This window comes from Accipiter gentilis, chromosome 8 (genome assembly GCF_929443795.1).
Source record: "Accipiter gentilis chromosome 8, bAccGen1.1, whole genome shotgun sequence".
Classification (NCBI taxonomy): domain Eukaryota; kingdom Metazoa; phylum Chordata; class Aves; order Accipitriformes; family Accipitridae; genus Astur; species Astur gentilis.
Genome location: NC_064887.1, coordinates 5,263,995 through 5,288,416, shown reverse-complemented (window position 1 = coordinate 5,288,416; position 24,422 = coordinate 5,263,995). Strand labels below are relative to the sequence as shown.

At 42.4% G+C, this 24,422-nt stretch overlaps 1 protein-coding gene across 1 annotated transcript in view; it reads right to left on the bottom strand.

Moving 5' to 3' along the window:
• DAB1 (DAB adaptor protein 1) overlaps positions 1-24,422 on the bottom strand; it is a 471,207-nt gene that overhangs the window by 299,105 nt on the left and 147,680 nt on the right. The gene's annotated exons all lie outside the window — the stretch shown is intronic.

Sequence of the window (24,422 nt, the reverse complement as noted above, 5' to 3'; positions counted from 1 at the left end):
AGGTGCCCAGATCTCACCCCGCTTCGCAGGTTTAGCGGTACCCGGCCACTGGCTCAACAGCACACGGGCGAACGCAGGGCAGCGTTTTCGGATACGGCAACCCTGGAGGCGAACCTGGAATTTTGTCAAAAACCAAACAATAGCGGGTAACTCCTCCCGGTAAATGGCTTAATCACTTTTCCGATAAAATTCAGAGTGGCTGCCTTGGAAATGTCTTACTTGCCTGTTACACTGTTATATACATGTCAGATAGCATTATGTTAGTGGCTTAACTTCCCCCTTGTTTATAAGCTGCGCTGAGGTTATCTTTTCACCTTCTTGTTTAAATAAATTCCAAATGTGTCAGTATCAGTGCCTCTACCACAGATTAATAGAATCAGCCAAAAGGATAGCTGACATTTTTGTTGCCATAGAAACTGGCCATGATGTTACACAGCTTGTCTAGTTCCCATTTGCCATATATCTAGCCAGCTTCCGAACACGGTCCCCTTTTGTTTCATGAGGAATTACATTAAAATATTAAAATATAATTCCATCTTAGTTCAGTCCCCATTCTGTAGCAAAGAGGATTATAGAATATTAAGATACTTCCTAAGGAAAGTGCAAAGTGATGATAATATTGCTGTGTGGCTTGTGTGCATTCCAGATTAAAAGGAAAAGAAAATACAAGTGGAGTAATTTATCCCAGAGCCCTATATCCCCGTTATCCTCCATTCAAGTATCTCCATCAGCTTCAAATAAACAGGCTTCTCCTCACTGAACCTCAAAGTGGATGTACTTCAAATATGATTGTACAAGACAAAAACAAAAATAAAAAGACATTAGTGAAGATATTTTTTAATACACCATCAACATTTTTCTGCATAATGCGTAACCTTCTCAGTGCTGCTATCAGGCTCCCTCTCCACAGAGGCATCGCAGCCTCGAGAGAAAACCACTCACATAGAATTAAGATGTGAAGTTTCAGCACTTAGCAATGCAGTGTGGATGTATATTGTGCCAGAGGGCACTGTACACTTTGAGAAAATGCAAAGCAACTCAAGCAAGAACAATATCTAAGGACTCCAAACTGTCATGGCCCTCTTCTACCTCTCCAAGACACACTAATTCTCATTATTTTAGAGGAGCCCATTTGCTGATACAGGGATTAAGGCGAGAAATAGATTTCAGGCAGTTCATTTTCCCCTCTTTTAATATACATGAAAATCAGAGGTACAGCTGAAGGAGCTGAACTCCATCGCACCGAGTGCTACGCAAACAGACAGCAACTCCTTCTCCAACGGGACTTCTTCCAGCCAGAACAGCAACATCTGGATATCACTCTGGTCACCCAGAGACATCCAAACCCACATTCTTGTTACTTCAGTTTGCAGGTAAACAACTACGTCACTATCAGCGTTACCAAAATCTAACCCAGCCACTGCAATAATCCCAACACCGAGCTGGATCCTTATTTAGACCACTAAGCACCGTTTTGGTTTGATTTTCACAGTTCAGGTAAGCACACGCCACTGGTTACCGTGGCCTGGGACTTCCCTGAGCTGCTCTCAGGCGCTGTGGTAATGAGCACAGGTAGACAGGTAAGATTGCACAGAAAACCCTCCCCGTTTTCCACGCTTTCAAGTGTGGTCATCAAGAGCAGTTTCTCAGGGTTTCCCATTGCCACAACCGTGCAAGAAACTCCTGCCGAATTTCTATTTTACTTCGCCCAGGAACGTGCAAGGAGCCACTGACAGATGTCAGATATTAAGCAAAAATTTTGCCCCGAGCTAAGCACTGGATGCTCAAGCTTACATGTGGCATGTCACAGCCTTTGGCTTTGAAAATATTCATGCCCAGCATCAGTCTTTTATTCTCCCTGCAGTTCATAATTATGCTCCACTTGGGGCACAGCATGACCGAGCACGTGTTGCTGGCGGCTTTCAGGGCGGCTGCAGAGGGTCCCACAGAGCAGCCCTGCATCTGCTGAGCAGTAGTCCCGTTCCCTTCCCTTGGATGTCCCTCTCCATCTCACTCCGAAAAGAAGTTAGCCACAAAGGCCAGATGGCAGCTGGTGCTTACGTGGCTGTGTAGCGTAGAAATGGAAAAAGGCAAATTCATACGAGGTTTGTTGGACTTGCAGCCTCTCTGCCGCACTGGAATAGTCCTAAGAGCTGGTAAGGGGCATGCAAGGAGATGTGGCAACTATAGGCTCACACCACTGTTAAAAAAAAATAAATCTAGGCACAGCCCCCGCAAGAAGTGTGGTAAACCACTCTCCTTCCCAAGCCAACCCAAAAACCAAAGAGATGCTCATCCGTTTGAGCAGCCCTTGACAGAGAAACGGTGTCAGTTCAACCCCAGTCCAGTCTGAAGTTATCCGTTTAATTTTTACCCCATCATCTCTTTCAAAATACACCATTCTCATCATTTGTACAAAGGGGGACTAAGAGGGAAGATGGGGAATAATGAGGTTTGTTGAACAATGCAAGCTGCAGAGGAAGCTGCTTCTTGTCTTGAATTTCCTGGGTTTGATGATCAGGTTAATTTTGCATGCCTGGTTGCATCAGCATGTTGAGTTATGCAATGTAGCAAGCTGTCGCACTGTACAAAGCATGACGTATCATCTCATTGATGCATGAAATTAAAAAGATGTGGTTTGCTGGGTCATCCACAGATAAACCAAACTTGATTTTCAGTCAATCTCCTTTTAATTATATTTAAACCTTGCAAGATGGGGGAAAAATAAAAAAGAAGAAAAGATTGTTCAAATACCTGCTCATCCCCTAACAGTAAATAATTCCAGCCAGTCAATGCTAAAAGTAGGTGCGGCAGCATGGGTATTTTCTTGTTGCTTTTGATGCACTGATGACGAAGTAGTCACGACGCTTGCTTGGCCCATCCCTGCAAGGCAGGCAGGGAGCAGAGCAGCCTTTACAGGGCACCCCAGCATGGCAGGAGGCTGCTCCAACTGCGCAAGCTGTGAGTATTTACACTAAGCCAAGCCACAAACGGAGCTGAAGTGCTGGCGCCCGCGCCAAGGTATCGTTTGGGTCTATTTCCTCGCATTGCTAAGGTTGGCAGAGATGTCTGGAGATCTTCCCTGCTCAGGGCCGGGTCCGGTTGGGTTTTGAGTATCTCCAAGGACAGAAAGTCTACAACTTGCCTGGGCGACCAGCGGCTGGCAGAAACAGCAGTAGAAAATAGTTGCTGGGAATGTGACGCTTCTTTTAGGGAGAAAGCATCTCTATTAGCAAACCCTCGTTGTGAGGATCTAGAAGGGAACCACGTGCAGCCCAGTGCTGGTCAGAATTTACAGTTGCTACCACAGGAGCTTTTTCTTCACGTATGCCATTTAGCCATCCCTCCCTTTGCCCAAGGAAACAAATATTTTAGTATAGCCAGAAGAACATAAGCATAATCTTTTAAGTCCAAACATACATTTTTGTAGCAGAGACGGCAGCAGGTCAGCACTCGGCAGAGCAAGTCTCACAGAGGTAGGGTATGGGTACTCTGCAAGAGCAGTCTACATGTTCAGAAAAAGCAACCTGCTCTCAGTCACAGTATAAGCCGTGGCTGCTGTAAGAGTATGACCTGGAAATTCAGCGGTAAAGACAGGAGCAACCGCAAGACGTTAAGAAAGTTACAGGAGCCTTAGGAATAAGCCTATTCACCTCATCTTTGGCTTTGGGGAGATTCGCCATGAAACAAGGGCAACCATCTAGCAAGGCAGGAAAGTATCAAAGTTGCACTCAGCAAACAGAAAAAATGTTACACGCGCCCTGTCCAAGCACCCTGCAAAGACAAGAGCTTGACTTTGCAAACTCTATTGGCTTTACCTGTAGTAGAAACAGACTGCAGATTTAAAAAAAAAAAAATTTAGCAAGTGTGCAATTGAAAGAAGTGTTGAGGGTAGGTTTCGTTTTGGTGGGTTTTTTTTTTCCTCCCTTAAAGAAAGCAGGAGGGAAGGAGTAGGCAAAGGGTCAAAGAAAGCAGAAATGAAGCTTTTCCAGCTCTTTTTGTAGGGAATGTTGGCCTTTGCCCAATACAGATAGTGGCTGGCAAAAGATGCTGTAGATTCATGCATTACCTTCCTGGAACATAAATTATTCAACCCCAGGAAAAGAGACAAGAAGTAAAACTTACCTTAAAAAATTTATTACTGCAATCATTTTTAAAGAGTTTCAGAATCTACTGGGTTTCACTTCGCGATGAGGGTGGGACACAAATGGTGCCCAGCACTGATGTTGCCGTGGCAACAACTTGTTGCTGGACATAAAAATAAAAATGCTTTCTGTCACTCTGGGAATATAAATCAATAATTGCCAGGGTAAAATGAGAGCTTGTTCTGCCATATCATATTCACGTGATTTGTTAATCGAACCCACAGCATTAAGGCCTGCGCTCACAGTAAAAGCCCGGTTGTTCCCCACGGGTGGCACGGACCCCTTGGAGCTGGGACAGCACAAGATCTGTGTGTCACTTAAATCCCATTTTAACCTGGTCTGTCATACTAAGTGGTCTACGGTCCACACATTTGCTTCTGCCCAGTGGAAATGACGTTTTTGCCAACCGTTTTGATGTGTAAGAATGGTCTTTTTATTTACTCATGAATGTCCTGTTTTGATAATAACTAAAGCCACTGAGGAAGAACAGAAAACATATAGAAATAATATTATGAAGTAGCCTTGTTGAAAGTACTGTACACAACATATACAATAGATAATTTTTCCACTCATATGCAAACCACTGTTCAGACTGGTGCAGAGAGAGATCCATGTTCTCAGGACTAAGAGTAGGCTGCAATACATGCACAAAACTGCCTATGAACCACACAGATCCCTGTGAAACTTGACGTTTTTCCAAAAATGAATCAGAAACCAGGTAACAAACATCTACCTTAGATGACTTCACCTGACTTACAGCAAATAGAAAAATATGGTGAAATTTATACCTATTTTTTCTCCCCCCGCCTTCAGCAAATAAACAAGTTCAATCCGAGGAAAATATGAGAAAATACAAAGCATGAAGCACTACGTAGAGTCAAAACTGCACCACGTGAGGTGGCCCCAGTTCTGAAAATCTCTCCAGACTGAACTTACAGCGGGGTCCACTCCACCCCAAGCTGGTCCGTGACAGAGAGGACACGAGAACAGCTTGAAGCCACTGCCACTCGCTCCCATAATTTGTTAGTTTAGCTTTAAACCCCCCAATAGAGGTGGCAAATACCCTTTCTCCCTGCGTCCTCCTAGCAGGCCCTCCGCTAATCGTCAAGCATTTCCATATCTCAAGTGGAGAGCTGGGAGGTTAATGAATATGCAGAAGTCACATCTGCAGCCTAAACATACAGGAATCATTTCAATGAGTCATGTATTTATAGCAAGAAATTTCTATTCTTAGAAACATAATTAGGGCCCGAGATTCATATGCACAACTCTAATCTACTTGAATGAAAGAACATGCAAGTACCCCAAAGCAGAATTTATCCTGCTGTATTCAGATAAAAATACGCTGGGTCTTTGGCTAGATACAATTTTCAACAGGAAAAAGGAAGAAGAAAAGAATGAGGTTTAATGAGTCCAACAGGTAGCTAAAATTAGTTCTGAAAGTCTTGAACTTGGTTGGCAGCAATGATATTCAGAGAAAAATTATAACGTTTTTGCCATAACTGATAATCAAGAAAAATAGATTAATAGCTTTTAGAATAATACAAAGCAATAAAATATGCAGGAACTCATTAATACATCTATTGTGTAAGAGGTTGTGAATCATAAGCTTTTGTATTGTTGGAAAAGTAACGCTAAGGAAGAGGTTTGGATTTCAATAAAACCCACAAGCAGCATTTAATATGATGCAAGAGCTGTAATATGATAAAGTGTATCCCTGTCTTTCAAGAAATTCCTTTATAATGGAACATTTCTCATTTCAATAACTTTATCAGAGATAAAAAAAATAATCTATCACATTGAGTATCCACTTTAAGGAAACCTAATAAAATGTTATTTCAAACAATGCTCATTTAGCCGCCTGTTAATGCAAAAAGATATCACTCGCCGCATGTTACAGTGCTCGTTTCCCTTCCTTTTTAACTCAGAATGACATTAAATTTTACTAATTTTGAGTACGGACCTCAAATGTGGTCACTTCACTTCTGCCATTTCCACACTAATAAATGCATTATGAGAGTTTAGAATGAATTACTAGGCAGAGCTTGACTTCTGACTAGGAATCTTATTAAAGCACAGCTTCAGGGAAAGGTTTTTAACGCAGCATAAATTGTCATGGCAGTTTTTACAGATGGTGTGGTAGTTTCCCCCCTTTTATTTTTTCCTGTCCAGTTTCAGATTAAACACGGGGTATTGAGCAATTTATACAAAGTGAAGGAACCCAAATCCTTCCCCTGCTATCTTCCATCTCTAGCATGCATCTCAGCATTTCCACCTTCATTTTTGTCATGCAATCCCATTATTTCTCACCTTATATATATAAAACCATATTTGTTTTCACCACAACGCTGCACTCCTTCATTCCCAGAAACTATAGGCGTTGGGAGTAAGACAGACGCTTAGGAAACTGCTTCACCAGACCACAAGAGCCTACCAAGAAGTTCACTTGAGCTGTCTTACAAATCTCCACAGGTGTTTGGATAGGAAAGCATTTGGGAGAAAGAGTCATAGGTTCATCTTAAAACCTTGTACTTTCCATGGCCAAATCTTGTCTAAGTTAATAACTGCAGCAGCTTTCAGGCTAATTGGTGACATTTCCTTCGGGACATCACCATTGGTTGTATATTAGCGTCAGTGCATGTAAACCGGCTTGTTTTTATTCTTGTGCCGTCTGTCAGCAATAACAAAGGTGGGAATTGCCAGGGCTGTCACTGGATTTGCTTTTGTTTTCTCTACAAGTGGTTATTAAACCCGTCTATTCTGCGGCACCTCTACCACCTTTGTCTATAAATTTGTTAAGGCATCACTAAAACAGCCACAGCAAAATTAAATGGCACAGCTGAGGAACAGTTTGGTGACATTCACGTCCACTTTCTTAACACCACCAAACCACCACGGGGAAGTAATGGAAAGCAAAAGCCATAGCAGAAAAACAGTAGTCCAGAGGGAAACTCCCCACACCGATCCCCAAGGCCAATGACACGATAAACACATCTTCTCCTCAGAAAACACATGATAGAAGACCTAACACATATAAAACATAGAGAACAATCTGGAACTTGGAAAAAAGCAGAGCTGTACAGACTACAAAAAGACAAAGTGACTTTAATCCTTACTTTCAGGACTTTGATCTTCAACTCTCAACCTTCCCCACCAACATAGCTAAGCGCATCTCTGCACCTTTATGCATTACAGCACAAAGAAGTTACCTTCAACTCACCACCAGTCCCAGCCCTAACTGCAGGGCTGAGGAAGTTATTTAACATTTCAATGATTTAACTCTTAAAAGCCAGAAAGTAGCTGAACTACTGCTTATGGAAATACTTGTGTCACACAGCTGGTTCATGCAAGTCTGTAGGCAAATACTTCCACAATTCCCCCAGAATTACACGACTCACTTTGTTTTACAGGACGCTTGCATTTCTATATAATTATACCCCAAGAAAGTACAAAATTTAAGGAAAAAAAGTACCTTTTTACATTGCAGACTTGCTCCCGCTCTCAGCATCCAAGCTGTTAACTAACTTAGTCCAAGAGGATAAAAAAACCCTCTATTGCCACTCCAAATATTTCATAGCAGCACCTCAGTTTTTCTTCTGCCTCGCGCACCCCAAAGCAAGCGGCTCACAGCCAGCACTTACAGGGGGAACTGGGAAAGCTTTTCCTCTTCAAATGAGGCCCTTGCTCCCAGCTGAGCTCCCCCAGAAGGGCTGGGGGCTGCCCAGGTGTAGCTGAGGCCTTGCAGCAGCCGGAATCCCCACCGAGCAAGGCTAATTTTCAGCCCCCACAATGAGTCAGCACATCTGGTGGTTATTTCATGCACATGGCTCGGTGGCTTCGCTTGCAAATGATGTATGATTGGTATCACCTGTATCCTTATCCAAACCATCCACTGTTACCAGTTCAACCAACAAATAATCCCCTGAGCTGCGATTCCCTTAGTGGTCAGGGAGATAGGTTTGTTCCCTCTTTGTAACTCAGTGTGATTTTTTTTTTATTTGTTTTTTAAGGAGACATCAGAGTCCCCTTGAACATCTTTGAGTAGCTGGAATCCCAGAGAAACCTCACTTTTTAGTTGGCTGCACAGACCGAGCAATGCTTGTTTCTTGGAGAACAAGACTGGTCCATAGTCTTGCTCCTGCGCAGAGCCTGATGGAGACGCATGTCCACGGACCAGCCCCATCCCGACCCATCCCCTGCCACAACTGAACGTTATAACCGAGGGTATCTCGGAAACCCATCTCCCTGACGGCATTCAAGGCGTTTTTACGCGTGTGCCGGGTGCTTCTGTGCCAGGCGGTAAGCTGAAGGAGTGACACCTACACTATACACTGATGAGAGGGAAGACTGATAATTGCTGTATCCCTGCAGGGAATTATTCCTCAGCCCCAAACCAGCACCCAGGAAAGCCCAGCCGCTGCCCAGAGGAGCGTTCCCCTACTCGGACACCTGCTCCTCTAGCTGGTCTGGAGAGCCTGGCTGAACCAAGGCCACTAAAACCTGCGCTGGTACCTTCATAATGTGTCACTCTATGGCAGGTCCTTTTCACAAGCTGCAGTAAAAGGATGTTTTTGTGGAAAGACTGAAAATGTTAACAAAGATTCAATCAACAGTTTAGCTTGAGGTAAGAGATCTCAGAAGGACTCAGAAGACCACCGCATATAGAGTATGCAAGATGACTTGAGACAACAACCTGGTAACATCTTCCATAATTTAAACGGGGCTGAATAATTTCAGTGATAATAATTTATTCAACAACTTCAGCCCCTCCACTGTCCATAAATTGTCTTTTAACAAGTTACAATGTTCATAGATTTATTGTTTCCTTTTATTCACTTGCTTTTTTTCGGTCTGAAAATTTTTCTCAAGCAATTCAGCGTAATGGACCTACCCTACAGAGCTTTGTAGCCAAACAAGTCACATGTTCCTGTTTGGGTTCTCTGATGGCTAAATTGTAACACTAAGAAATAAAAAGAAATCGGGTTTCTCCTGTGGTCACTGAAGAATTAACTTTCCACAACCCTGAATTCGGGTTGCTGGCTGCCAGCCTCAGCAACTTCATCTGGCTCCCTTTCTCCCTCCAGCGAGGACCGGGATGACCCAGCAGCCTCCGCAGAGTCCTGTTGTTGCTCATGTAATACAGATACACGGGGCCACGCTGGAAACATCTTCAAGACAGATTTCCACCATCACCTCATATAATCTCCTGCGTTAAATGGTGCCAAAAGCTCACGTGGTAACTTCTGCATCAAGCCTGACTCCTGACTGCACGTTTTCTAGAAGGTTGTCCAACCTCAGTAGGGACATTTAAAATAGATGGGATTGTCAACAAACATGTACAGAAGCTGTTCAACTCGTAACTGCCTTTTTAGCTACAAAGGCATATGTAACCCAGCCCTGTAACCCCTTCAACTGTGCAAGTCCCACAGAGAATCCAGCAGGGATTTCAGGTGAAACTGAGCCAGCACAGCCTTCAATGAGCAAGAGCAGCAAAAGAGTTTGTTCCGTCTCCTTTTAACAGGATCTCGAATCATGGTGAGCCCCCCCTGCACCAAAGCCATGCAACCAGCAGCAATTGGCTGTGGTTACATGGAAACGATCATTTAGCAAGTGGCAAACAGCTTAGTTGGGGCCAGCAAACTAATTTCATGCAGAACTGAACTGCAATCAATAGTATCACCTACTATCTGTTGTCCCGCTGTGGATGGGCAGATGGCACTGACATAGAGATGACGGCTTTTGGCTTAGAAATGGCCTGAGAAAGGCTTCTGCCCTTGAACACGCAGATGTTGATGATGGCTTATCCTCAGCATCTTCATGACTTCTTGGTTCGCAGACCTTAAAGTCACTTCCTGACCTGCGAAACTCCAAATTGCACTTCAATACTGAGGGGTAGATTCAGACTAAGTTTATTTTATCAATAAGCCGTGTGAAATAGTTATTGTATCAGCAGTATTGCAGGTAGTCCATGAGTTGGCTGTCTCGGCTCCAGGAATGTTCTGTACCCTTCAGCAGGCTCTCTGCTGGGACAGCATCTCTCATAGCTTCTGTACCTGCATTTCTGTGCGTGTACTGCCGTCAGCACGGAGCTACACTTGATTCAGTAACCCTAATACACGTTCATACCCAGAAATTGTCTGTCTATAAAGGGATTTCCTACAGTGCCTTCTAACCTGCCATCTTGCCCCATACAGAGGCAGGAAGGGAAGCAGTGAGTCTATGCGGTCTAGACCCCGGTAAGCTCTAATCAGACACATTTTGGTAAGAAAAGCACAAAATAACTCATCACTGAGGCTTTCGGGAGCCTCCTCTTATCATCTGTTCAGATCATCTCCACCAGACCTGCTCAATTAAAAAGAGAGCTGGAACAACAAGAGAGGAAACCTTGATCGTGATGCTGTGCTTTGAAGGATGGGAACCACAAGAGCTGGAGTTCCTAGAGAAGGGAAGAGAATAAGGTTACTGGGGTGGAAGAAGATTGTTCTTCAAAAATGGGAAAAGGAAACCTCCAGCGTTCCAGCACTTACTGTGGGTTGGAGATTATTTCATTCTGACCGAGACACAAAATGTCCCAACGTGGGACATCACACCTTGGCACTGAGAAGAACAGATACTTCTCCCCTCATGCGACAGCTTTATCCCCTTTACAAAGCAATCCTGAGTAATCACCACAACTTGTTCCTACAGGAATATCTTGTTTTCCCTTATGGTTTTTGTGGGTTTTGTGTTTTTTTTAAAGGAGCCTACCATCCTGCTCCATGACTTGTTGCCTCTGGCACATATAGACACTTTATGCCATGGTTTTAATTTGCATTCCCCAATGAATATATGATTAGCAATCGCATTTATAATTAGTAGTTTTGTCATTTAAAGTTCACCAGTTTTGCAGCCAATTATTGAATAAAAAGCTGTTTATTATTTTCAATATATTATTACTTTATTATGGCTCATTGCTTTAAAATACTTAGTTTAATCCTTCGCAGGTCCTTAAACACAAATATGGCAGCTATTAGCAACCTCTTCAGTCAGGCATAAAATTGTACCCACAGGCCTCATAAACAACAGAGTGCTTTGGAGAGATTAAATCAGTGTATACAGCTGCGAGGGAGGCCATTAGGAAATACATTCTCATTCTCCCTTAGTGTTATTTTGTTTTGCCACTGCGCTCTTGTCAAATCTATCAACTACCTGTGCTCCCCTCTCCATAAATAAGAGATGTCATCTCACCAGGTCCATCCATCAGAAACATTTCAGTCAACATACAATTACATCCTGCAGTCTCCTGCTAATATACTAATTTCTATCATTTGTATTTCAAACAGGACAAGCCGAATGGCGAAGAGCGGAGCTGTGCAAAGGCCAGAATGATCGATCTCCTCCGCAACCAGGACAAGCTCTGCAGCTCTTAGCAAAGTTTGCGCTTATGTAGTATAAACACGGACCAGTTGTCATTCCTGCAGCACGTTCTCAGGTCTGAACTTGGAAAAAATGTCATTCAGGCCAAGTCTGTAATGCTCCCCTTAGCCTGGCAATCCCCTTTAAAACACCGAGCAAGGTGGAGTTGCGATGTAAGAACTGCTTGCAGCCTGTTGAGCATAGAGAAGATACGTCGTTTTGCACGCACATCTTCGCCGCACTTGCACCGGGTGCGTCCCAAACGTCCCTCCAGCCGCTTTCCCTCTCCCCCTCTGCAGCACTGCAAGAAAAGATGTGCTGAAAGATGGGCAAGTTGATGATGACAGAGTTCAATATTTGTTCTGCTCCAGCAGTGCCTGGTGGAATTCTCCTCCCTTTCCCATCCGCCAGATTATTTTCCCTAAATCTGTAATCCCCTTGAAATCATCAGGTGAGCCATTTTTCCATTATATTCCTGACTCAAGAATGCCAAGAGCTCCCTGCAGAGCCAAAGGTAAGTGCGCTATTTGCTAAAGGACAGAACAATCTCAAATGAGGAGGAACTTGTATAGGAAGTAAAAAATATGACACAATTATCATGTAAATTATAGTGGCTGTTTTAAATCCCCTGCCAGAGAGACATGAGGTTATACCACATGTTTCTGAGGCAAAGGGAGAATTGCTTTCTTGCCTGGAGACAAGACAGTAATATTAGAAGAACAACCAAAAAAAAAATAAAAAAATCAACAAAGCAAATCCCTATCTTTGGTGTAACAAATATTGGCACAACTTGACTATTTCCCATGTAGTGCTTTCTGTACTGATATACAGAGTTGCAGATCCAGTGGTGCAACATTTGTTGCAAAAAATTGAGGTAGTAAAAGCTGCAAAGGCAAATAAAACTTTTGTGAAATACTAAAATAAATAAATAAAAAAATTTCTCCTTACTCTGTTTCAAGCCAGGTTAGGCCACCTTATTTAGTTTCTCTTCTCCTGCCTGCTCTGAAACAATGCTGTAAATGAGAGAATAAGTATTTCAACAAATAATAGTATCAGAAGTCCTTTGAAAATATTATTATCATCATCATCATCCTTCCCCTATCTGGTGCATGGAAAGTGACACTTGCAGGCATTTTTCTCCCAATTTCCATGCCTGGTCCCTGGTGGGACCTGCAGCTCTGTACTATGCATCACGTTCATCTTAATGGACTTGTTGGGATTATCTCCTCGGATCTAAGTGAGGAACACAATGGCTTTCAAACCTCTTATCTCTTGCCTTGCTTTCCTTCCTTAACCTCTTCCCTTAACCTTTTACTCTGGTAAACACTGCACTTAGCTACCCTTGCTCTAATCAGTTGACATTAGATCTAACACCCATCTTTCCTTAATGTAATTTTCTCTTCACAAGCCGACCACATGGCACGAGCCACGTCTAGCTGGCCGTAGCCAGCTTCTCTTTTTAATTACACACCTTGTCAGCTGCAGAGGGAATTCAGACAGAAATGGTTTAAATATGCATTATACATAATCCATACTTACAGCTGAAAATAAATTCCACATATTAAAATATCATCAACTGCTTCATCAGTTGTATATCACGTGATACATTTCCTGCCTCCTCCCATTCAGAAGAGCCTGAAGAAAATCAGACTTGTGGCTCAGGACCAAATGCCAACCAATTCCCAAAGCTCAACATCTATCCTTAGATAGTTAAGGAGCTAGAGGGAAGAACCCAATTCAAATATCTTAAATTTAAAGCCACCTTTAAAGTTTGGGGTCTCTCTGTGCAGGACACGGAGCCCACAAAATACTGTTTTCCAGATCCTTTGATCTGGAACTTCTTGAGCTACATTCCAGTTTGGGTTCATAACATATCTTTAAGCTTGGTTTTGGGGTGGTTTTTTTGACAAGATACAAAACTGTAGTATCCAATGTAAAAGACTGCTGTAACTTTGGTGTGTCCCAGTCTAATGTTGTTCATTTCAGACCAACTTAAACCCTTCCTAGCTTCTTTGTTGTTGTTCTCTCACCTTCATCCTACGTACCCACTTAAATCAAACATAGTTATGCTCCATCTTCTCAGCCTAACAATCTCTAATGAGAAATCTGAACCCAGGTTACTGTCACCCAGAGAGATCTTTCATGGGACAACATCAGGAGGCGAAAACAAGTCAACAAGTATTGAATAGTACTCAACAAGTATTCAAGGCAACAATATTTTACAGTATTCTCACACTCTTGTTCCTACATTTGCAGAAGGTATTACTGGGGGTTGTCTTTAAATGACTGAGTGGTAAGAAGGCAGGGATAAAACAGTCACAAAACTGAGTTTTCTAGGGGAAAGATAGTAAGAAGGAATAAGTCTTCAGGTCTTATGCAGATTTACTAACGTTAAGTTTCCAGCAGAGATGTTGAGTCAGAAGCTACTGCCTGTTCTTATGGGTGCTATGTTCTTATAGGTAAAATAAAGGAAAATGCACTATTGCTTCAGATCAGCCTTCCACCTTTCCCAAAATAACTTGTTCCACTTCTTAAGATGCAACCACTCTGACTAGAAAGTTTATCTGCAGGAATTGAAAATCTATTAATCAGTATCATCAAATGAGAACATTGCTCTGCGATAAGGGAAGAATGAAATCCCACTCCACAACAAGTCAATTAACTTCAGGCAATTTAAATGAACTTGGCATCGATAATATTTGGGCAGAGCCAGCCATGCTCCCCACGACAAACAACTAGGATTGTTTGCTAAGAAATGCAGCACCCAAGCGAGGCACTCCCTAGAAAACAGTATGATCTGGAAGTGAAAGACTTTGGGCTCTGTTGGTCTGAAATGGCAACAACTCAGCTTCTCTGGAAGAAACGCAAAATTTCAAATAAAAGGGAATTTAGATGTATTCTGTTAGTGGTTCTGCTTATATGAACTCAGATGTTCATACCGCATGCTGCATACTGCGTGCTGCAATGGGCAGAAACATGTACCTTCTGTAATGCTGCATTTCCTGCTAATGCACCGGCAGGCCACTTTCTCCTTTTCTTTTTTTTTTTCTTTATTATTTTTTCCATAAGCTATTAATAATTTCTGTATTTATTTTAGAAAGCTTGGGCAATAGGTCCTCCCTTGCACCTAAGAAATAAAATCAGTATCTCTAAATCTACATGCTGGGCAGGTCTCATATGGCCATGATATACACGTTGGACTGCAGGACGGAGGGCAGAATGAAGGAAAAACACTTACCCAGAACAGACACACACAAAAAACTACTGATTTATGAATGCAACACTTGGAAAGTGTTGAGCATGCAAATCAAAGCTGCCTTGGAGCAAGTTCATTTTATAGCACCCACATTTGTATGGCAGGTTAATCACACTGATGCTGACACTGCAACATCAGGGTAACTTTAATAATGGTTTTGGGCTTGCTTTTTTTTTTTTTTAAAGGTGTAGTTCCAACTCATTTGGGTCCAAAATTTAGATTTGTGATTATGAGTTTTAAAAGGTAAAGGAATGGTCAGAAATAAGTAGTCAAAATGAGAAAAAAACCCTCCAGATGTAATACTTCTCTGCATTGTTGGGTAGCCAAGTCACTGCAGCAGGGCATTAACAGATGAGAAACGAGATGTGAAATCAGTGAATTAAGTAATCAGACTTAAAGACAAACAGGAAACAGCACAAGTGGTAAAAAATAAAATCACCTTGTAATATCCTTCTGGCATTAGTAATGCAAGATGGTGCATACAGAGGCAAGGAGGTTTTCTACGTTGGTCCTTCCCATCTTTTTATGTATCTTACAGTGTTTTTGTAACATGACAGGTTTTGGTTAGGGTCTGCTCAGTGTCTCCTTGGTAGAATATAATGACAAGTCTACACCAATAATACACATTTTCTCTGCTTTACTCCCTATCTTCCACACAATTGTCTCCAAGTTACACTGTGGCAGAAAAGCCCAACTACTGACTACAGCCAACACATTAAAGCTACAGGTTCCTCGGACGTAGACAAGCAAGATGTTCAGCAAAGGAGTGTTGATCATTGGCACTGCATTAACAAGCTAGTTCTATCAAACCCTTACCAGTCACCTACAAGATATTGTAACTGCAGAGAATTATTAACAAAAAGCATGGTTAGTAATGTATATGAGCATGCACACACACAGCAGGCCTGGCCCCGAACATCTGTCCGAAAGCAGAAAGCCACACAGCTGAGCTAAAGGAACTGCTACAAGAACTGCAACAACCAGTTGGTCTTCCAACCATTACTGGAAGGCATTACCACTTAAACACATACAGAAAAGCTAGTACAACCCCTGAGGACTGAAAATTAGTTTGTGACATATTTTGGAAAGATGTAGTAAATATGAGAAAATGTGTTTTATCTGAGAGGTTAAGACAGGCCTCTTTCTTGTAAGGCAGTGAGTGTTATCATCTGATATGGCATCAGAACAGCGAGGGGTGCAAAGAGTTCGAGTTCATGGGAAGCTTCAGACTCAGATTTTCCAATCACTGAAACCTCATCAAACATATATGCCTAACCCAATTAGGTCAGGTTAAGATTCCCAGGTGCTGCATTTTCTTAGTCTCTGCTAATTTGGGTCCTCAATACGTCTACAACCTCATTTTCTTTAAAATATTGGCAAACCCAAACCTTGACAGAGGACAATTGCCATTGTCATTCTACATGCAAGAAAAACACTTGAGGACGTGAAGGCAGTAGCTGTTGATGCCGAGGTGGTGGTGAAGCAAGTCTCAGCCTTTCCACTTGCCAACACACTGATCTTGACTTCTACAGTAACGTACATACATTGAAAGCGTCATTTTGTCCAGTTTTGGTCTTGTGGTATCTTTGGTAAGACTTCAAGATAGGAAATGAGATACAAAGGCACAGCATGTGATAAGCGCATGATTCACCAGTTCAGTCCAATATACAACTGTAGATGTGCCGGGAAACTTCACAGTTTAGGTACTATATCCACAGCCACCAATTGCAAGGAGTTTCTTCGTTGTAGTCTCTCCACTATATCTACATTAGCAAGTAATTTCACACAGCAGAAGTAAATCATTAGATTCAGTTTGGTACTGAGGCTTTTACGTCTACACTATATGTATTTCAGGCATTCACTGGGGACTAGATTTAATCTGCTCCCCTCAACCAAACATGCCCACCATGCGTGTGGTTCAAAACTTATCACTGTTTCAGATCTTTTATCTCCATTAGAGGTTGGGATGCATTGCCTGGGGCAGTTTGCGCACAGCAAAACAGTGAATTGAATCAGCACACAATCAGTGGGGACAACGAGAGGACTGGCTTCACAGCCGTACTACTGCTCTGAATCAAAACGGAAATGTAGATGTAGTTGTATTACCTACACTTCAACTAGCAAATCTATGGTGAATAAATTTACTGGCTTTCACTGACTCACTGAGATAGATGTTATGTTTCATTAATGCAGCTACCGCAACCAGCCATTCATGTTGAAGTTACACAAACTGTTTAAATTGAAAGTGAAGACCCTGAAAACTGCTAGAAACATGCCCTGTGGATGGGATTACATAATTTTGCATTGTACACAGAACTTATGCTTTAAATGAGGGGAAAATTAAACTATTCAAGTCATTCCTGGCTATTTGCTGTAAAGCCACAGGTTAGCCAACCACAGCAAGTTCTCAGTTGTAGCAGCTATTTTTGGTCTAGTTGCTTTGTATCACACGTAAGAGGTTTTTCTTTTGCATCAGATGTAGAGATTCTATAGAACAATCTTATATAGGCCACAGGCCTCACCAGGAGATTTTTTTTTTAATAAAACCTATCTCTTTCAATTAACTTGATTGGACGTGTTAATGTTTTGGGACTTGATTAATAATCCCGGGAGGTAATTGTGCAAAGGTCCAGAGGCACTAAAATGTCCATGCAAATAGGGAATGATGGAGGAATTGTAAATGCAATCTATAACACTCAGCACAGTGGCAAGCCCAGAGCTGTCGCTCTGCTCAGCTGCAAAAAACAAACAACCCATATGCCATTAGTATAAACTATCTGGTAGCTCAATCTATCATTTCTCTTGTGCAACTGAACAAGTAACAGAATTAACAGTGTAATACCTTACTGAAGGAGTGCTTTCATCCATTGGCTTTAATTAGAGATTTATCAGAAGTAGAGCTCCAACTATAAGCATACTGATATCCAGATGCATAATCCTTTGCTTTTATCCTGCTCTCCAAGTAATGTTGGCATTACCCAACAGACAATTTGCACCCCAAGTACAGCACAGGCTTTGGTAAACAATGATTCCTCTCCCGTGCCATAAGACAGACCAGGCGCTTGATCGAAACAACCTACAGCGTTGATGCCTTGTGTGAGCCCAGGTCTGGAGGACAATTTCTGCATCTGCTCCTTGTCTCACTTTCAGAGCAGGAAAATTTTCAGGAAAATGACTTTCCGAGAGTTGTTTCTTAATCACTGTTCACTTGGATCTGCTCCTGACAACACACACAGAATCAAGAGCCGACAGACCAGGTGAAGGATGTAGGGCTGGCTGCTCTCTACTCATCCTCAGGCTTGGGTGCAATTTGCCAAAGCCATGGCAACCCCAGCGATAATTCCTTCCTGCATTTTGCAAACCAAGGCATCTTTTCTTACTTGAAGACCAAAGACTTAGAAAAGGGAAAGGCAGGAAAAAGCAATGCTATGACCAGTGCTGGGTCTTTCCAGAGAAAATCTTCTTACCTTAACTAGTGAACTATTACAACTTTTCCCTTCATTTCCCAGGTTTAGGCGTTTGGTGAATATAAATTAACCCAGTGGCCAGATAGGCTCAATAGATCTACCACTGCATTTCAGTGCATGAACACCCTCAGCAGACAGCCACATTTTCATCTTCAGTCACATCTCCAACTCCCATTGTGTATCATGGTCATAATCTCACAGATAAAGTGATAAAATATTTACAACTAGAAGGCTGCTGAATTTACTCCCCAGTGCCCACATACATCTTTTGCACAGCACGTCCTTTCCGGCTTAAATTCTGCACGCTAAACCTTAATTACTGCTGTCTGACAAAGTGAGAAATTGGACAGGAAATACAATTTTGAAAAGCATCAAAGTGACAGAGGTGACTAACAGCCATTTTCAAAAGCAACTTTAGGCAATATCTCAAATAAAACAGTTCATAAATTGTTTTTCTTGAGCTGAAGCTCATGCTGCTAGTTGAACTACAAGAGGAAGAAACCTAAAAGCGACCAGGTCTCGGACGCACTGTGACAGGAGGATGTCTCTCATGTCTATCGTGTGACAACAAGCAATGCCATCAGGAAGCCATGCAACCCATTAGCCATCTTGACAAATGCATCTCAGATTATTTGCTAATCTGATGCCCAAACCCCTCACCAAGCCAGTAAATCCCTTGAACAGGCCAGTGACGCTGTAAGCTCTGCAGCAAGAGGAGCTGCAAATGAATTCTTGTTACATCTATGCTCTGGTTCAGAAAGTCGTTAATTCTGCACCCGGACTGCAGCAAAACTGTACAGCTGCTGGAAAAGTTACCTTGGAAGAGTTGTCAACCCACCTTCTGCCTAACCCAGGACACACACGTGAGCTTCTCCCCGTTCCCCCGTGAGCAGAAGGCAGCAATGCACGGGCACGGGCTGAGGAACAGCAGCCACCCAGGCTACTCACCGTGCCACGTGTCTGCCACAAGCAAACCGGCTTTTGTTGTTTCTTTCCTCACCTGTACTCCCACCTCGTGGGTCCCTGGACCGGTCAGGAAGACAGAAGTGACCTACACCCATCCATGAGACATAAACAGCCTACAAATTTCCTCTTCTGCCTGCCTCTCTTTTACACTCTCTGTCTGAACAAGGCCCGCTCGAAGCCCCAAGAAGCCAGGCACTAAAGGTGGTGGCAGCTGGATCTCACCTGCAGAACGGAGCTGCCCTTCCTTCAGCAGACATAGGGGACCTCACACTAAGCTTTGTTTTCTTCCCCCATTCCAGTTTGCATTTCCTGCAGTTGGGACTGTGGGGATATTAAATAAACTGCCGGGGGAATAGTTTTTGGTAGTCGGGGAAGTCCTTTTTCCTCCTACAAAAAACATAGCTGAAATGCTGTTGTTCTTTTTATGTATTTCAATTCATTGTAGGCAAATGGCACACATGGAAAACCATAACATAATAAAGACGCCAAGAGATGGAGCGGAAACCAAGATAAAAAAGCTGGGTTACAACTTTTCTTATTTTTCTCCCTCAATCTTCCACAGTAACTGCCTAAGCCTTCGTTTTGTACCTCAAAATCTTTAACACAAAGTAATGCAATCCTTGCTTCCCCCCAAAAGTCATGTGCATGAGCAGAACAAAACCTAGGGGGATTCTTTCTCAGACAACACAGCTGAGGGGATTTCACCATCCTGTCCTTTGGAGAATGCTAAAGAAGGACTCCTCACCCGTATGCTGAAAGAGAGAATTTACCTACTGTAATTGCAGAAGACTGTATCTTCGCTGATGACAACACATGGTATATAATGCTCCAGTGAAGTGAGATGAATTGAACTCTCCCTTGGTAACAGGCCCTTAACTAGGGTCATTAATCACATAAGTATCCCGAGCACATCCACTGCCAAGAGGGGACTTTCTGACAGAAAGAAATCCAACTCCTACTGCCAATGGGTTAAAGGGAGGGAGGAAGGAAAAAACCTCTTTATAAAAAAGGGGGCCTTCCCCTTAGGGAGTCAGTGGGAGGCACAGCCTCAGAAACAGACCTTCTAACTGAATGTTTTCACTCCGATTTAGAAGAGTGCTTCTCCTCCCTATACTTAGAAGCTTGGTTTAGATTGCACAAATTGCCTACAACTACTGGAATGTCTTTCCTTCCTAATAGAAGGTAAGGCTATACTGACCCAGAAAAAGACATGGCAAAAATGCAAAAACCCCTGGGAAAGGAGGAATCTTGCGAAATTTAGAATGCAATTTTTTTTTAAATTAGAAAATAAGAGAATTGTTAAGACATTGTTTTTGAAAGAAAAATAATTTTCAAATAATTTATCAACCAGTTTTGGAAATAATAATAATCACTTAATACTGACTTTTAAAAAATCATTATCTCTGATTTCAATTTACTTATCACTTAGACATACATACAAGGTATTATTAAAATAGCTTGAAAGGAAATCTTTCACTCAGTTGACTTCTTTCTTTCTAAAATTCTATCTTCCTTTTCAGTTAATGAAAATATTCCAGGCTTCAGCTTTTTGATCACCTGGTAGCGTTTTCAAAACTCCTACTTTTTCCTTTGGTTGGGAAAAAAATTATTTCCTAGCTCACTAAGATCTTACAGTTTTCTAATTTTAAAACTTTAAAAGGCAGATTTAACTACAGCAAAAGACAATATACTGTGCTTCACTTAAGGCAGGTCTAGGTACTCTCACCATGTATAAGCACAGCACAACTCTAAACCATCCCATTGTTTTAGCAAAAAAGAGCTACAGGTGGAAACCAGGGAAACAGCAAGGTAGAGGTTACGGTCACAGGTGTAAGTTTACGACCACATTGATACCAACTTTTTTGTAATGCTAGACCTGACTTTAGTCAGCTCAGAGAGTAATTTGGGAGTTGTTGCAGAGCCTAAGACAGAGGTAAAGGACTTCCAACCTCTTAGGCGATGACTTGACTTCAGTCAAATGTACTTTCAACTCTCCTGTCAGGCTTGTGGCAATACAACCTACCCACGAAAGAAGCCATCGGCCCAAAGCGAGCCGGAGGAGAGCTCGGCAGCAGATCTGCTGGGCACACAACCTGCGGGAAGCCCTCTGCCCATCCGCTCTGCCACGCGTCCCACGACACACCGAATCCCATCCGAGGTCTCCCTCTCAGCTTCAGAGCTCTCAGCGGCCGAAGCTTATTTCTACGCCTCCTAGATACAAACTCAACAATTCGATGGGAAACTTGTCTGTCAGAAGGATGTCACCAAAGCACGCAGACTTTCAGAGAGTCGGTCAGGGAGGGAAAGGCGTCTCTCTGTGCACAACTGGCACGACTGCTTGTTCTGCTGGAAACCCTCAATATCACAGCACAAAGTACGACCCTCTGACGAATAGCACAGAATAAAGCACATTCTCCATGGATTTGGTCATCAGAACATCCTGAGACATACTCACTGAAAATACCAACAGAAACGTGTGCTTGTTTTTGAAATTAAGAGTTAGGTTGTTATAGAAATACTTAAATTTCAGTCCAGGCCCAGCTAAATGGCTTTAGATAATATATCATATTTTAATCTAACAAAGGTTTCATCGATTATCCTGAAATTCAGAATTAGCTAGATGCATTTCATCTGACTCACTTGTCCTGTATTGTAAAATAATGATGTAATTTGTAATAAATTACTAACACCGAGTTTCAGCAGTGACAAATCGTTTACTTAATTCAATAAAATAGTGTCACTTTTGTAAAGTGCATAATCTTCGAGAACTCAGCTGGTTGTGAACTGCAGGTTATGAAGAAAAACATTCATGTCAGTCCAACGTACAGAAGAAATAAGATCTGAAGCAAACTAACTGCATTCCCTCAGATTACTCTTTTGCACTTTAGTGTCACTCTCAATTTAAGTTTTTTCATGAAATCAGCCAGCCTGGAATAGGCAGGATCATTCTCGCTCACTGAGTCTAATATGACATGACTAACAAAAGCAGACACGATATGTCATGGCAATGAATGACTCATCAGACTGGGAAATTCAAAAAAATACCATTTTCCAAGATACTATTTTCGACCTTTACACTCTCCCCCAACTTATTGTACGCAGACCTTTCAGAAACACCTATGAGAGCATGATGCAATAAAATTTGCCAAGGAAGGAAAAGGATGGGGGAAAGGGATGGTATTTACTCGCCTTTGGCAATTTTTTGTATGAGAGACAGTCATCAAGAAAAGCAAAATCTCAGCCTTCCCGCATGTTCAGCCAGAAATTCCTCCACTACAAATCCTTCCTCTGCTGTCAGCTGCTCTGGGGCCCTGGACAAGTGATTTATCCTTGTTACCTTACTTTCTCCATCTTTATAATGAGGACAAAGACACTTGTCTATGTTATACGGTTTCTGTGACAATTCATTAGTTAATGTCTGTGAAGTGCTGTGAAGATGTGAAGCATTATTACTGATATGTTTTGCACTAATTTGTATGTACCCAGCCAACCTACTGTATGCATATCGCTGCGCACTGCAGAACAACCCTCGCTGTGCTAAAAGGAAAGAGTTATCGCAGCTTGTTCTGGTGTAGCCAACTTAGGCAAAGATCAAGAAAAAGGGAGACCATTAATTGATTCTTATATTTTCAGACTGGTTTGGATCCTAGCGGTGATTAAAGCACAAATCTTGCTACATGTGTGTTTCCACATGAAGCTGCTCTGAAATCAATGCGGTTCTTGATCTGTCTACCCCAATATTACAGGATGGAAAATTAGGACCCAAGTAATTTTCCAGATTCCTTGTTGTAATAATTTACACTTTATTTTTTCTTCCACAGCATATATCTATGAAATCTACTTTAAAAATAACATTGAGAAAAACTTGGTAGGAATAAGAGATAGCAAACTGTATTAGAATACTAGACTACTACACAGTAAACAGCCTACACGTGCTATATTTTAATTTATATTCATGGAATAGAATTGTATTTTTCAGATGATCAAGGTATTTCTTTGATTACGTATATTTTCAAGCAATGAAACCAATTTTCATTCAAACCAGTACTTGAAAACCAAGAAATCAAGCAATCTGCTCTGCTTTCCCCCACTGGACTTGCCGTGCAGCACACATTACTTTTCCTTGTACTACAGGGTAGCTAGGAGAAGAAGCTGCCAGACAGCTTGCAAGTCATATCTGAAGAGATGAGAGAAGACTGTTAAAAGATAGAAAGGAAATGAGGAAAGATCTGAATGCCAGAACGAATACAGGATCCGTGCGTGTCAGTGAAAACAAAGATGAACAGAAGATCAGGGGAAGCAGTGTTGAGCCCATCAAGAAAAGCAAGGCAGGAAACCAAAGCCTGAAAATAAGAAGATGAAAAAGGAGCAATGACAGATCTGTGCTGTGTTAAGTAAAAAATAGGAAGGAAAGAGGTAATAGTGCAAAGATTATTAGGAAACCTGAAGAAATCGATGATGAATTTTTTTTCATCCTTTGGCTCTCAAACCTGTCTGAAATGTCCAAGAAATGAGATTTGCCCATCACAGAAAAAGGAAACACTGGAAAGAAGGAACATGAGTAGCAGAAGTATATAATGCAGTTACTACTGGAACGGGGATGTGCTCGGACACCGTCTTCAGACCAGGGAGGCATCACGGAGAGGGAAGAGCTCAGCTGTGCTCTCGCTTTGGGAGAAGGGGCAGCCGTTGTTCTCAAGGCTGCCACGTAACCTACTGTCCATGGCCCACCTCACCCGAAGCTTTTCTTTTGGACAGTGAAATAGGATGCCACCCTGAAGTTCAGTTCAGGGTCCTCCCCTGTTTTCGAGCTCCCTGTCAAGTTCCCCGTTAGGAGCAAGTCTAATGGGCAGCTGACGTGCACGCCAAGGGCCCCAGCTGACCAGGGAAAAACACATCACGATTCCTTCTCCTCTCCTGCCTTTTTCTAAATCCCAAATTTCTAGAAGCAGCTTAAACACCAATGCCATGGGAGCCTGGGAAAGCTTTGCAAGCCTGGCTTCCGAGAGCTTCTGAACCCCCCCTCACTTGACTACAACATCTGCAGATGCACAGAAGCTTCAAGACTTGAGGAAGACACAACCAAAAAGCAGTGCCAGCCCTGCCAGCTGCCTCTTCACAGTGCTGTCATACTTCCCTCCCTGTACTGGCAAAACAGCAGCTCCATGAGAAGCAAAGTTGTTACTGCACCGC